At 41.4% G+C, this 14,872-nt stretch overlaps 1 gene segment (V, D, J or C); it reads left to right on the top strand.

The window, feature by feature from the left end:
- The first annotated feature begins 13,693 nt into the window (after positions 1-13,693).
- On the top strand, positions 13,694-14,164 carry LOC307019997 (T-cell receptor alpha chain V region CTL-F3-like). The segment is given in 2 exons: positions 13,694-13,736; positions 13,854-14,164.
- The last annotated feature ends 708 nt before the right edge of the window (positions 14,165-14,872 follow it).

Here is a 14,872-nt window from a genome sequence, read left to right as displayed (position 1 = left end):
CAGACCAGAGTTCCTGCTCCAAATCACAGAGGCAGGAGTGATCCATCCCACTGAATCTGATTACTCTGCTCACATTGACAAAACAGAGAAACGAGTTGATCTGGAGATCATCTCAGCTAAAGAGACAGACTCTGCTGTGTACTACTGTGCTCTGAAGCCCACAGTGACAGGAAACACCAACACTCTGTACAAAAACCTCTGGAGCAAAGACAACACAATACTGATCAACATCCACCAGAGGGAGCCTCTCTCTGACAGACTTTAGGAGATAAGACGACTAACGTTCAAACAACTCAGCCACCAGCAGGCTTCCTTTCTCTTCACTGCTGGTTCATTCTCTATCTCTTCAATACATATTTATATGTTTATCTGAATCTCTTATCCATAGAATTTTCTATAATAAAAGATAAGTATTCTTTTATAATAAATCACATTTATATCACAGTATCTGCATGTGTGTTGCGGACTGGCAGAAGAAATATTAAGATGCCCTCAGACACTGTTTCCTCAGATGACACGTTTTTCCCCAGCTATCAGGGGGAATGTGCTTAAGAGCCTGTTTTTCAGGTTTCAGGCTCGAAAATGACATTCCCAGAACAAATGACCATATCTTCTAAAAGGGTTAAATTAATAATCTTTTTTCTCAAAGTAATGATAAACCTGTCAGTTGGATGTAGAAAAATCAGATTCAATATAGATGTTTTTTATTTTAAAGAAAATTCAGATTGAACATGGTAAAAAATTGTAAATTATAGTTTCCGTCCAATATTGTGTACTTATCGTGAAAACTAACCTTGGATGATGGGTTAGTAGACTAAAAGCTTTAGGAATCCAAAGTACAACATATAATAAGTACCCTGTATCAGGATTGATGCAAAACAAGTGATATTTGACATTTTTAGAGAGATTTAGCAAAAAAAAAACCCTCTTCTGGGGCCTTTTGGGTGGATTTTTCATATCTCTGGCTCCCCCTTCTGGATTTTGACATGTGACATATCTTTCTAACCGTCAGAGCCAATGGAATCGAGGGGAACTCCCACATAGTCCTTATTTGGTTATGTGTGTGTATTATACTGCCGCATAGCCAAGACCGGAAGCAGCAGCCACTCTGGTGGCTACCATTAGCAGCTAACTTTTGCTCTGCGATTTTTACATAAAAATTGAATTTTGGATTATAAATAATTCCAATTATTACCCAGGAACTTTATCAACCTATGGATTAACCGATTCAGCCACGTTTTTTCTCGTTTTAATGCCATTGAACACGTCTTTTGATCAGATTAACAGCTACGGTGAGACGATCTCCCTAGAAGCTACGTAAAGGTACGTGTTGTGATGTCTGTCTTTGCTTCCCCTGTCGCGAGTTCGGATCACTTAGTGATGATATATATACCTAAATAATCTGTGGAACCTCAGCTATAATCAGATATCTTGTATGTGCAGCTACGATAAGTAATAAGGGTACTTTTATCTTGAGTTTTGTGCCAATGTCCGTTAGCATTTTTTGCTAAGGGTTCATTTAAATGCTTCTTATAAGACTTGTGTTTTGTTTTGGTAAAAATGGTTTATATTGTCAGTTAGCTGAGATTATTTCCGTTAATCTGGTATAACACATTAATAGGTTCTTAAATATTAAGATCCCCTGAGACACAGTGTCCTGAAAAAAAAAACAGGGTCCCCACCGGCGGGGACCTTGGGGCTTAACAGGTTAAACAGTGACACCAGTAAATTATAGTAGGCCGTCTAAACTCAATTTGACAAACCATTTGTGTTTTGTATATACTGTGATATAGAACAATACATATTATGCATTTTCATTGTGGGTTCTACAAGAATATATTTGATTATAATTAACTTTCCTTTTAATTATTCAACTTAATATGGAGACCTCAACAGTTCTTATCTTTATAAAATACAATTCTCTGTTGGTCTGTGATTAATCGTGGTGTACCACAGGGTGCAATCCAAGGTCCTCTGACTTTTTATTTACAGACTGCCTTTGGATCTGTCACCCAGGAGGAAGTGTAACTGAGAGAAGTGAAATACAGATCTAAGAGGAGACAGAGAGATTCAGGGAGGAGCTAAGATGTTCCTGAACTATAGAAGAGAGAGGAACTTCCATATTCACCAGAGTTCAACACAGACCATCATCATCATCACCTTCATTCAACATGCTGTCCCTGCAGAACTCAGCTTTTTCTCTGATATGTTTTGCAATCTTATCAGGTCTGTTGCACTCTTGCTTTCTGAGTGTGGTTTTACTAAAATAACTTTTATAACATGAAATAACAGAGTTCATCTTTCCCTCAGGCGTCAGCTGTGACGATCTGACTCCAGTCAAAACAGAAGAGTTCAGTCCAGAAGGCAGCTCTGTTACTCTGTCCTACAAAGCTGGATCTAATGCTCAGTTTTACTTCTGGTATCGACAATATCCTGGAGAACCACCAGAGTTCCTCATCTCACACTCTGCTTCAGGCGCTGTAGTAACTAACCCAATCCCTGGACTGAATATTACAGTGGAGTCAAACCGAATTAATTTGATCATCTCCTCTGCTGCAGTGACAGACTCTGCTGTGTACTACTGTGCTCTGCAGCCCACAGTGACAGGAAACACCAACACTCTGTACAAAAACCTCTGGAGCAAAGACAACACAATACTGATCAACATCCACCAGAGGGAGTCTCTCTCTGTCAGACTTTAGGGAAACAACATAACTAATGTTCAAACAACTCAACCCCCAGCAGAGAGGCCTTCTTTATTTGATGCTTCAACACCACGTTACTTTAATTTATCTCTCTCATTTATCCTAATAATGTTCAATGAGAGCATTCCACCAGGTGCCAGACTCCTGATGGACCTTCACCAACACTTCCTATTTTTCATATTTATTCCCACAGGCCCTGAAATCTGCAGTCATCAAACCACTCTGAAAGACAAACCTGAGCGCTTCACTGATGAACATTTATAGGCCGGTTAAAATAATTGGAAAAATGTTTTTTAACAATTAAAAAGTTTTTTGGCACTTGATAACTGTTTTGATTTGTTCCAGTCACACAGCACTGAGACTGCTCTAATTAACGTTTTAATGACACCCACTTAAACACAGACAGTGGCAGAATCTCACTGTCAGTGTTATTAGATCTCAGCGCTGCATTTGAAACTGTTGACCACAACATATTACAAGACCGACTGGAAAACTGGGTGGGACTCTGGCACTGTTTTTATTGGTCTGAATTCTACTGAAAGGACAGGAAACACTTTGTTTCTATAGGTAACTCAACATCTGAGTGGACGAATATGACTTGTGGTGTTCCTCAAGGCTCCATCCTGGGGACTCTTCCCTTTAACATCTACATGCTTCCAGTAGCTTAGTTAATGGATAACAATGAAATAAGTTACCATAGCTATGCCGACGACACACACGTGATAACATGAAAACCAGGAGGAAGTGTAACTGAGAGAAGTGAAATACATATCTAAGAGGAGACAGAGAGATTCAGGGAGGAGCTAAGATGTTCCTGAACTATAGAAGAGAGAGGAAATTCCATATTCACCAGAGTTCAACACAGACCATCATCATCATCACCTTCATTCAACATGCTGTCATTAGACTATTATTTACATTCCCTACTGTTAGTTTCCATTCTAAGAGGTACGTAACATTCTGCATGAAAACGTTAATCTAATTGCTGCTCTCTCCTTTGGTAAGATAGAAACTACAACATGTTTCTAGGTAACTGTTTAAAGCTACTGATTGTTCTCCTTTAATCCTTCATCTTTATTGATTCATCTCTTCCTCTGCATGGTCTCTTCTTCCCCAGAGTGTAAAGGACAAGACACAGTGACCCAGACACCAGGAGAAGTCAGCGCTACTGAAGGAGACACAGTTACACTTGGCTGCACATTTCAGACATCTAATACAGCCCAGACAGCCTATCTGTTCTGGTACAAACAAGAAGTCAATGGTTACCCAAAGTACATGCTGAAGCGTTTCTCAGATATTGAAGAGAATGCTGCAGAGTTCCAGAAAGACAGATTTGATGCTACAATCAACAAGACATCAGTTCCTCTGCAGATCTCCTCTGCTGCAGTGACAGACTCTGCTGTGTACTACTGTGCTCTGAGGCCCACAGTGACAGGAAACACCAACACTCTGTACAAAAACCTCTGGAGCAAAGACAACACAATACTGATCAACATCCACCAGAGGGAGTCTCTCTCTCTGTCAGACTTCAGCAGAGTTTATCAGTCCTCTTTATACTCGCTGTAGCTCAGAGTTTCTCAACCTGCAGATATGATGCATCTGGTTCTCTCAGTGTTGCTGGCTGCTATGAGTCTTGGTATGAACTCTTTGATATCAGTCCAACATTGAGATGATTCTCTAACATGTCCCTGATACTGTTTGTTGCTGTTTTACAGAATGCAGAGCCCAAAGAGACAACGTGCTGCAACCTGAAGCAGAAAAGACTGCTGCTGAAGGAGAGGCAGTAACACTTGGCTGTCACTATAACACCACTTCATCAAATCACTATCTCTTCTGGTACAAGCAGCACGGAGACAACAGCCCCACATTCATCCTGAGCCGCTTTAAGATCGGCACGGGGAAAACAGAGGACGAGGACAGATTCTCCTCCACACTGGATTCAAGCTTAAGATCTGTTCCTCTGAAGATCCAGAAGCTTCAGCTGTCTGACTCTGCTGTGTACTACTGTGCTCTGCAGCCCACAGTGACAGGAAACACCAACACTCTGTACAAAAACCTCTGGAGCAAAGACACCACAGTACTGATCAACATCCACCAGAGGGAGCCTCTCCCTGAAAAGCTCCAACAGTATATTACAAAAACAGTGTAGACTCTTTGTGACGGTGATACAAAAAGAAGTGCTTGAGGTAAACTTACTGAGGGAAAGTGTTTTTTCATACGAATGTGAAATCTTTTCATGGGGCCTAAAATCTCTGGCGGCGCCCCTGGTTGTGTGAGCGTATGCTCCAGAGGGCAGGACCTATAACACATGTACTACCCAATAGCATGTGAGGCTGAACAAAAGGACCTTTTGACTATGTAAATGTAGTCTTTTAAAAAACCAAAATATTTACTGACTTTTTTAGGATATCTTAAAGTAATGTTGTAAAATTACAACCGGGGGCCTTACAGGGTTAAGGGCTATTGTTTATTGTTATTTACTTTAGGATGTTTATTCTTAACCAATAATTGAATTTAAAAACTCTTATTTAAATGATGTGTGTGTGTCTCTGTATTCCTGATGATACACTAAGAGAATGAGCTCATAGGGCTGCTGATCACCAGAAGCTAAACAGTCTGTATATTGCATTTCATTTGTAGAATGTAAGCTTCGTTGATACTTAGCCTGCGGGAATACGAAAAAAATAGTGAAATATACTGAATATTATTTGATCTATTCCAGCACTAGCTTAATCCCACATAATGTAGAGGTGTGTTGTAGGTGCCTTAAATAACCCCTCATTTTATCGTGAGATGTATTTTTATGTTCCTATAATAGTGATTTTAATGCCACCCCAAAATGATCACTGGTTCCATCCTGGCCACCCCACTGAGAATGTCCTGGCTCCGCCACTGGATGAAAAGCCTCTCACTAATCTGACTTCACGTTAACGACTGTCATTGTTATTGCTAAGTTTGTGTACATTTCAATGTATGTGTCTTTGAGAAACACAAAGAGAACTAAATGTTTTAAACAAGAGAAAAGTATTATGATGGCTCAAAACCTGCTGCTCCCGAGGGCACCGAGCCTTTGCAGCAGCTGGCCCCAGGCTCTTGAACACTCTGCCCCTCCATTACCTCATTCACACCAACGGTGTTTCAGGGCCGGTTCGGAGCTGGAGCTTGAAAAGCACCGGGTTTTCCTCTTCACACCACAGCGGAGCAGCCTCTTAGCTCCGGAATCCGGTTCATTTCGATCACCAAAAAATTGTCCGACCAGAGCAAAAGCACCACATACGTCACGCTTACGTTGAGGCAGGGGCGGGGCGGGGGCAGGGGCGGGGGCGGGATCAACTCCTGAACAACAACAAGAAGCCGGCGTTTTATCCAGTTTGTACACAACGATGGAGAAACTTAACAAGCAGCAGTGGTCCACTGAAGAGACCAGCTACCTACTGGGGATCTGGTCTTCTGAAGAGGTACAGAGGAAGCTGGAGCACAATCGGCCATCGTTGTTGTTGTCGGTGTCAGCTTTGAGGGGTTTCCGCGCAGTTTGGCTTTATGAAGCAGGCACGCAAACGGTTACGTCATGACGCAAACGATGACGCAGCACCAGTCGGACTCTGGGCAGTGTGAAAAGAGCCGGAGCTAAACAGAAGAACCGGTTCAGAACCTGAAAAGCTCTAGCCCGGAGCTTGAACCGGAGTTGCGTTGGTGTGAATGAGGTAAATGTGAGGTCGGCTCAGACCCTAGGGGTTTTTAAATCTACTCTTAAAACTCACTTCTTCTCCCTGGCCTTCTCGTCAGAGCGGAGCACGACTCCTGACTTTTCCCTGTGTTTTTTATATCTGTTGTAATTTATTGTCTTTTATTGTGATTGTAGTAATGTGTTTTTATTACATGTACTGTACAGCTCTTTGGCTCGACCAAAAATCACTTTTAAATGTGCTTTATAAATAAAACTTCATTTGAAAACCAGTAAAACATGATTCTCTGGCCCCACCCACTGATGTTTATATCAACCAATGAGATGATCTGTGAGATGTTTGAGGAACTAAAAGCACAATGATCTGATGTTGAGGAGAAGGGCTGAGCAGCAGAGAGGCTGTTTCCTGCTTCACTTCTGCAGGAGGAGAACTCATCTGCTGACTGTTTGACTTCAACATCTCCAAAGACATGTTGCTTTACCTCTGTTTACTCTTCTCTCTCTTCATAGGTGAGTGTTGGAACAGAGATAAAGTCTCATTGAACACGCTGTATTAGCCAGAGATTTCATAACTGGAGGTTTGATTGTGTAAGGCAGCAACCGTTGTGATCCATGAAGACATTTGGTCATGTTTTATCTCAAACTGATCAAAGATGACAGGAAATTGAAGACCCTCTGTTGAGTCTCTTAATGTTCAAATCTCCAGCAGACTAACTGACATGAGTAATTCTCATTTTGCAGCCCTGGGCTCCATGAACAGCATAAAGCCAGAAAGAAGTGAAGAACATGTTGCAGAGGGCAGAAACATCAGCCTGACATGTAAATATGAGGGGACTATCTACAATATCCAGTGGTACCGACAATACCAGAGATCCAGACCAGAGTTCCTGCTCTACATCACAGAGGAAGGAGTGATCCATCCCACTGGAACTGATTTCTCTGCTCACATTGACAAAACAGAGAAACGAGTTGATCTGGAGATCATCTCAGCTAAAGAGGCAGACTCTGCTGTGTACTACTGTGCTCTGAGGCCCACAGTGACAGGAAACACCAACACTCTGTACAAAAACCTCTGGAGCACAGACAACACAATACTGATCAACATCCACCAGAGGGAGTCTCTCTCTGAGAAACATCAATAGTTTGTGATGATACAGTAATGTCATTTACCTGCTCGATCATTTGAATGATACTGTATGTACATTTCACTATTATGCAAAAACATGTACTGCCTTTGATTCACATCCACAGGTTCAAATGTTTAACTCAACCATTGAATCTGGCCTTTTATCACACGTTGAAATAAAAGTAAGTAGTCTCCATGAACTTAAAATAAGTTTTTCTGAGTCTGTGATTGCACGTGGTGTACCACAGGGATCAATCCTAGGTCCTCTCACTTTCTCATTGGATTCAGTTCATCTCTGAGCACAATGTGATCATAGGTTCTATTGGAACAGCAGCTTGTGTTGTGGTGTTCAAGACCTTTTAAATATTAACTGATGAAGCAACATTCTTATTAGATTAAGATCATTTTAAACAGATTTCTCTCTCGATGAAACACCTCTCACTAATCTGACTTCACGTTAACGCAAGTCATTGAATTTATTATTACGTATTATTTACTGACTGATCAAACACTTTGAATCACATCCCTCAATAAACTGGTACACATCAAGGACTTCAGTTTTGATTACTTTTTTTCTTCACTTAATAAATTACAATTCTCTGTTGGTCTGGGATTAATCGTGGTGTACCACAGGGTTCAATCCTAGGTCCTCCGACGTTTTATTTACAGACTGCCTTTGGATCTGTCACCCAGGAGGAAGTGTAACTGAGAGAAGTGAAATACTGATCTAAGACGAGACAGAGATTCAGGGAGGAGCTAAGATGTTCCTGAACTATAGAAGAGAGAGGAACTTCCATATTCACCAGAGTTCAACACAGACCATCATCATCATCACCTTCATTCAACATGCTGTCCCTGCAGAACTCAGCTTTTTCTCTGATATGTTTTGCAATCTTATCTGGTTAGTTTCAGTCTGGATAAAACATCAGTGTCATTGCTTTCTGAGTGTGGTTTTGCTGAAATGACTTTTATAACATGAAATAACAGAGTTCATCTTTCCCTCAGGCGTCAGCTGTGATGATCTGACTCCAGTCAAAACTGAAGAGTTCAGTCCAGAAGGCAGCTCTGTTACTCTGTCCTACAAAGCTGGATCTAATGCTCAGTATTACTTCTGGTATCGACAATATCCAGGAGAACCACCAGAGTTCCTCATCTCACACTCTGCTTCAGGCGCTGTAGGAACTAACCCAATCCCTGGACTGAATATTACAGTGGAGTCAAACCGAATCAATTTGATCATCTCCTCTGCTGCAGTGACAGACTCTGTTGTGTACTACTGTGCTGTGAGGCCCACAGTGACAGGAAACACCAACACTCTGTACAAAAACCTCTGGAGCAAAGACAACACAATACTGCACAGCATCCACCAGAGGGAGTCTCTCTCTGTTCACTTTCAGCAGGATGTGATGATACAGTCTAGATTAGATTCTCTAAAACTCACAGCTGTGATGAAGAGCTCCAGAAACTCATTGGACATCCGAGTCTCCTCCTGCTCACTGCAGAGCTTCATGACTGACACCTCTCTGATTCCAGCTGTGAACATCAGACCAAACACAACTCACTAAACGTTTCCATACTGAACAACCACAGCTTTCCCCTCTGTGAACATGGAGAAACTGGCTGCAATTCTGCTCTGTTCAGCTCTCATAGGTACGTATGTTTCTGACAGGAGAAGGGGAACTATGCAGACTTTTTCAAAGCATTACACATCCAGTTTGGATCTTGGATTTACGCTTTACAGCAGTGTGGTTTTTTCACTAAGGGATTGATGGGTTTGTGACTTTGGAGCTGTAATGATAGCATGATGTCTTCCTCTCTAGGTAACAGCTTGGAAGATGCTATTACTGCCAGCAGTGCTGAAGTGTGTTCCTCAGAGGGCCGTAGTGTTACTCTGTCCTGTACATATTCAGTTAAAGCTGAGAATCTCCAGTGGTACAGACAGGATCCTGGATCAGCTCCTCAGTTCCTCCTCCTGATCACTAACTCAAATCCGCCTTCCGTGGTGGAAGCAAAACCTCCAATCCCTCGACTGACAGCCACACTGAACCAGGAGAAAAAACAGGTGGATCTGCAGATCTCCTCTGCTGCAGTGACAGACTCTGCTGTGTACTACTGTGCTCTGAGGCCCACAGTGACAGGAAACACCAACACTCTGTACAAAAACCTCAGGAGCAAAGACAACACAATACTGATCAACATCCACCAGAGGGAGTCTCTCTCTGTCAGACTTTAGGGAAACAACACAACTAATGTTCAAACAACTCAACCCCCAGCAGAGAGGCCTCCTTTATTTGATGCTTCAACACCACGTTACTTTAATTTATCTCTCACATTTATCCTAATAATGTTCAATGAGAGCATTCCACCATGTGCCAGACTCCTGATGGACCTTTACCAACACTTCCTGTTTTTCATATTTATTCCCTAAGGCCCTGAAATCTGCAGTCATCAAACCTCCCTGAAAGACAAACCTAGGCGCTTCACTGATGAACATTTATAGGCCGGTTAAAATAATTGGATTTTTTTTTAAACAATTAAACAGTTGTTTTGGCACTTGATAACTGTTTTGATGTGTTCCAGTCACACAGCACTGAGACTGCTCTAATTAATGTTTTAATGACATCCACTTAAACACAGACAGTGGGAGAATCTCACTGTCAGTGTTATTAGATCTCAGTGCTGCATTTGAAACTGTTGACCACAACATATTACTAGACCGACTGGAAAACTGGGTGGGACTCGGGCACTGTTTTTATTGTTCTGAATCCTACTGAAAGGACAGGAAACACTTCGTTTCTATAGGTAACTCAACATCTGAGTGGACGAATATGACCTTATTGTAAGTCGCTTTGGATAAAAGCGTCAGCTAAATGCAATGTAATGACCTGTGGTGTTCCTCAAGGCTCCATCCTGGGGACTCTTCTCTTTTACATCTACATGCTTCCAGTAGCTTAGTTAATGGATAACAATGAAATAAGTTACCAAAGCTATGCAGACGACACACACGTGATAACATGAAAACCAGGAGGAAGTGTAACTGAGAGAAGTGAAATACAGATCTAAGAGGAGAGAGTGAGATTCAGGGAGGAGCTAAGATGTTCCTTAACTACAGAAGAGAGAGGAACTTCCATATTCACCAGAGTTCAACACAGACCATCATCATCACCTTCATTCAACATGCTGTCATTAGACTATTATTTACATTCCCTACTGTTAGTTTCCATTCTAAGAGGTACGTAACATTCTGCATGAACACGTTAACTTCTAATGTTGATCAAATGTGATCTATTAACTGAGTCTTTTGAATTACTCCTCTCTTCAGGGGTCAGGTGTGAAAATCTCACTGCATTACAGAGAGAAGAGTTCAGTCCAGAAGGCAGCTCTTTTACTCTGTCCTACAGATACTCCAAAGAAGCAGCTGGTAATGATTATTTCTTCTGGTATCGACAATATCCAGGAGAACCACCAGAGTTCCTCCTGTCTATCTCAGGGCTTAATTTCACACAAAAAGTAGAATCACTTGGATCGGACACCAGGTTCTTCACTGACCTGTCTGAAAGAAAGCAATGAGTGGATCTGCAGATCTCCTCTGCTGCAGTGACAGACTCTGCTGTGTACTACTGTGCTGTGAAGCCCACAGTGACAGGAAACACCAACACTCTGTACAAAAATCTCTGGAGCAAAGACAACACAATACTGATCAACATCCACCAGAGGGAGCCTCTCTCTCTGTCAGACTTTAGGGAAACAACACAACTAATGTTCAAACAACTCAACGCCCAGCAGAGAGGCCTCCTTTATTTGATGCTTCAACACCACGTTACTTTGACTCATCTCTCTCATTTATCCTAATAATGTTAAATGAGAGCATTCCACCATGTGCCAGACTCCTGATGGACCTTCACCAACACTTCCTGTTTTTCATATTTATTCCCAAAGGCTCTGAAACCTGCAGTCATCAAACCACTCTTAACACTAGAACCGTCAACGGGTAAATTTGACCAGCATCTGTTTTTTGATTGTATGTAACTTTTGTTCAATAACATATTAAAGTCTCCCAGTCCGTGACTTTTCCTGAAAGTGTGTTATGTAGCACCCTCTGTTGTTAACATTTGTCAATATGAAGTCAGATTTAATCAAATCGCCCAAAAAAATGCCATTTATACCTATATCCGCCAGCGGGTAATATTTACCTCATAGAAAATGCAGCGTAAACATGACGTGTTGCTATAGCAACGCCTTTTGTCTACTGTGGTTCCTTATAGATAGAGAGATAAATAGATAGATAGATAGATGGATAGAGAGAGAGATAGACAGAGAGATAGTTATTGATAGTGTAACATCTTGGAGAATACAAGATCTTGGATGACTGAGCTCACGTTGAGGACGTAATGCATGTGTGCAGGTTACGTGCCAGTTGAAGAAAGATGGACACTCGGAATGAGAGAAGTAGTCCGCGTCGTCTGTTTATGTAGACAATTATATGTCCATAGAACAGAACATTACAGAAGGATCTATAGATAGATAGAGAGAGAGATAGATGTGTACCTAAACAAAAAACAAGTCTAACACCAAGCGTTTAAATCAACACTCTTAGCGATATTTTATACTTCATGCTATCTGCACAAACTATATCATATGAAAAGCTGAGAGTCCAGAGATTATATTGGTATACATGTTATCCCTGTGCGATCAAAACTCACTGTTCTGTATGATAAATAAAAGAACATTGTACCTTGAAAATCAATAGCGGGTACATTTTACCCGTTGGCGGTTTTAGGTATACAGCGACCTCTGGCGGTTCTAGTGTTAAAAACAAACCTAGGCGCTTCACTGATGAACATTTATAGGCCGGTTAAAATATTTGGAAAATGGTTTTCAACAACTAAACAGCTGTTTTGGCACTTGATAACTGTTTTGATGTGTTCCAGTCACACAGCACTGAGACTGCTCTAATTAACGTTTTAATGACATCCACTTAAACACAGACAGTGGCAGAATCTCACTGTCAGTATTATTAGATCTCAGCGCTGCATTTGAAACTGTTGACCACAACATATTACTAGACCGACTGGAAAACTGGGTGGGACTCGGGCACTGTTTTTATTGGTCTGAATCCTACTGAAAGGACAGGAAACACTTTGTTTCTATAGGTAACTCAACATCTGAGTGGACGAATATGACCTGTGGGGTTCCTCAAGGCTCCATGCTGGGGACTCTTCTCTTTAACATCTACATGCTTCCAGTAGCTTAGTTAATGGATAACAATGAAATAAGTTACCAAAGCTATGCAGATGACACACACGTGATAACATGATAACCAGGAGGAAGTGTAACTGAGAGAAGTGAAATACAGATCTAAGAGGAGATAGAGAGATTCAGGGAGGAGCTAAGATGTTCCTGAACTATAGAAGAGAGAGGAACTTCCATATTCACCAGAGTTCAACACAGACCATCATCATCACCTTCATTCAACATGCTGTCATTAGACTATTATTTACATTTCCTACTGTTAGTTTCCATTCTAAGAGGTACGTAACATTCTGCATGAAAACGTTAACTTCTAATGTTGATCAAATGTGATCTATTAACTGAGGCTTTTGAATTACTCCTCTCTTCAGGGGTCAGCTGTGAAAATCTCACTGCATTACAGAGAGAAGAGTTCAGTCCAGAAGGCAGCTCTGTTACTCTGTCCTACAGATACTCCAAAACTATAACGGCTAGTGAAGATTTCTTCTGGTATCGACAATATCCAGGAAAACCACCAGAGCTCATCATCTCTCATTTAGGAAATGGAAAGATTGTGAATAATTTGATCCCTGGACTGAATATTACAGTGGAGTCAAACCAAATCAATCTGAGCCTCTCCTCTGCTGCAGTGACAGACTCTGCTGTGTTCTACTGTGCTGTGAGGCCCACAGTGACAGGAAACACCAACACTCTGTACAAAAACACCAGCTGACACACTGACAAGCTGCTGGAAGCCTTTCCTCCACACTGTTGGACTGAGCTGTTCACCTCCACTAGAGGGCCACATTATCAAGTAGGCGGTGCACGTCTTCTGCACTGTGTTCAACCATCCAGTCAATAAGAAGTGCTGCTGTGAAGAGAACCATCCTCACACTGAATGCTGAACATCAGCTACTTCCTGCTGCTGATTTAAACCTTGTTGTAGAGATGGAACATTGGCTGTGGATTATTCTTGCTGCTCTCTCCTTTGGTAAGATAGAAACTACAACATGTTTCTAGGTAACTGTTTAAATCTACTGATTGTTCTCCTTTAATCCTTCATCTTTATTGATTCATCTCTTCCTCTGCATGGTCTCTTCTTCCCCAGAGTGTAAAGGACAAGACACAGTGACCCAGACACCAGGAGAAGTCAGCGCTACTGAAGGAGACACAGTTACACTTGACTGCACATTTAAGAAATCGAATACAGCCCAGACAGCCTATCTGTTCTGGTACAAACAAGAAGTCAATGGTTACCCAAAGTACATGTTGAAGCGTTTCTCAGATATTGGAGAGAATGCTGCAGAGTTCCAGAAAGACAGATTTGATGCTACACTCAACGAGACATCAGTTCCTCTGCAGATCTCCTCTGCTGCAGTGACAGACTCTGCTGTGTACTACTGTGCTCTGAGGCCCTAAGTGACAGGAAACACCAACACTCTGTACAAAAACCTCTGGAGCAAAGACAACACAATACTGATCAACATCCACCAGAGGGAGCCTCTCTCTGACAAACATCAATAGTTTGTGATTAAAAAGTAATGTAGTTTACCTGCTTGATAATTTGAGTTATATGTACAGTTGTTCACTTCCATACAAACACATGGACTGCCTTTGATTAACATCTGCAAGTTAAAATGTTTAACTCAATCAGTGAATCTGGCCTTTTATCACAGCTTGAAATACAAGTACTGTCTCCATAAACTTAAAATAAGTGTTTATGTTTTTATGTCAGTCTGTGACTTAATGTGGTGTACCACAGGGTTCAATCCTAGGTCCTCTCACTTTCTCATTGGTTTCAGTTTATCTCTGAGCACAATGTGATCGAAGGTTCTATTGGAACAACAGCTTGTGTTGTGGTGTTCAAGACCTTTTAAATGTTGGGTATAAAGTAGAATTCTTATTATATTAAGATCATTTAAAACAGATTTCTCTCTCGATGAAACACATCTCACTAATCTGACTTCACGTTAACGCCCATCATTGTTATTGCTACTGGTCCTGACTAACATACGGTTCACTGCAGTGTGAGGTGGAACAGTTCATGGTGAAGAACTAGCGTTAGATTGTTGCAGTGGTGTAATGTAACTAAGTAATTTTACTCATACTGTCCGGAAGTAAAACATT

This window comes from Notothenia rossii (genome assembly GCF_949606895.1).
Source record: "Notothenia rossii genome assembly, chromosome: 9".
NCBI lineage: Eukaryota > Metazoa > Chordata > Actinopteri > Perciformes > Nototheniidae > Notothenia > Notothenia rossii.
The sequence above is the reverse complement of the archived record's forward strand: the minus strand, read 5'-3'. Positions and strand labels throughout refer to the sequence as shown.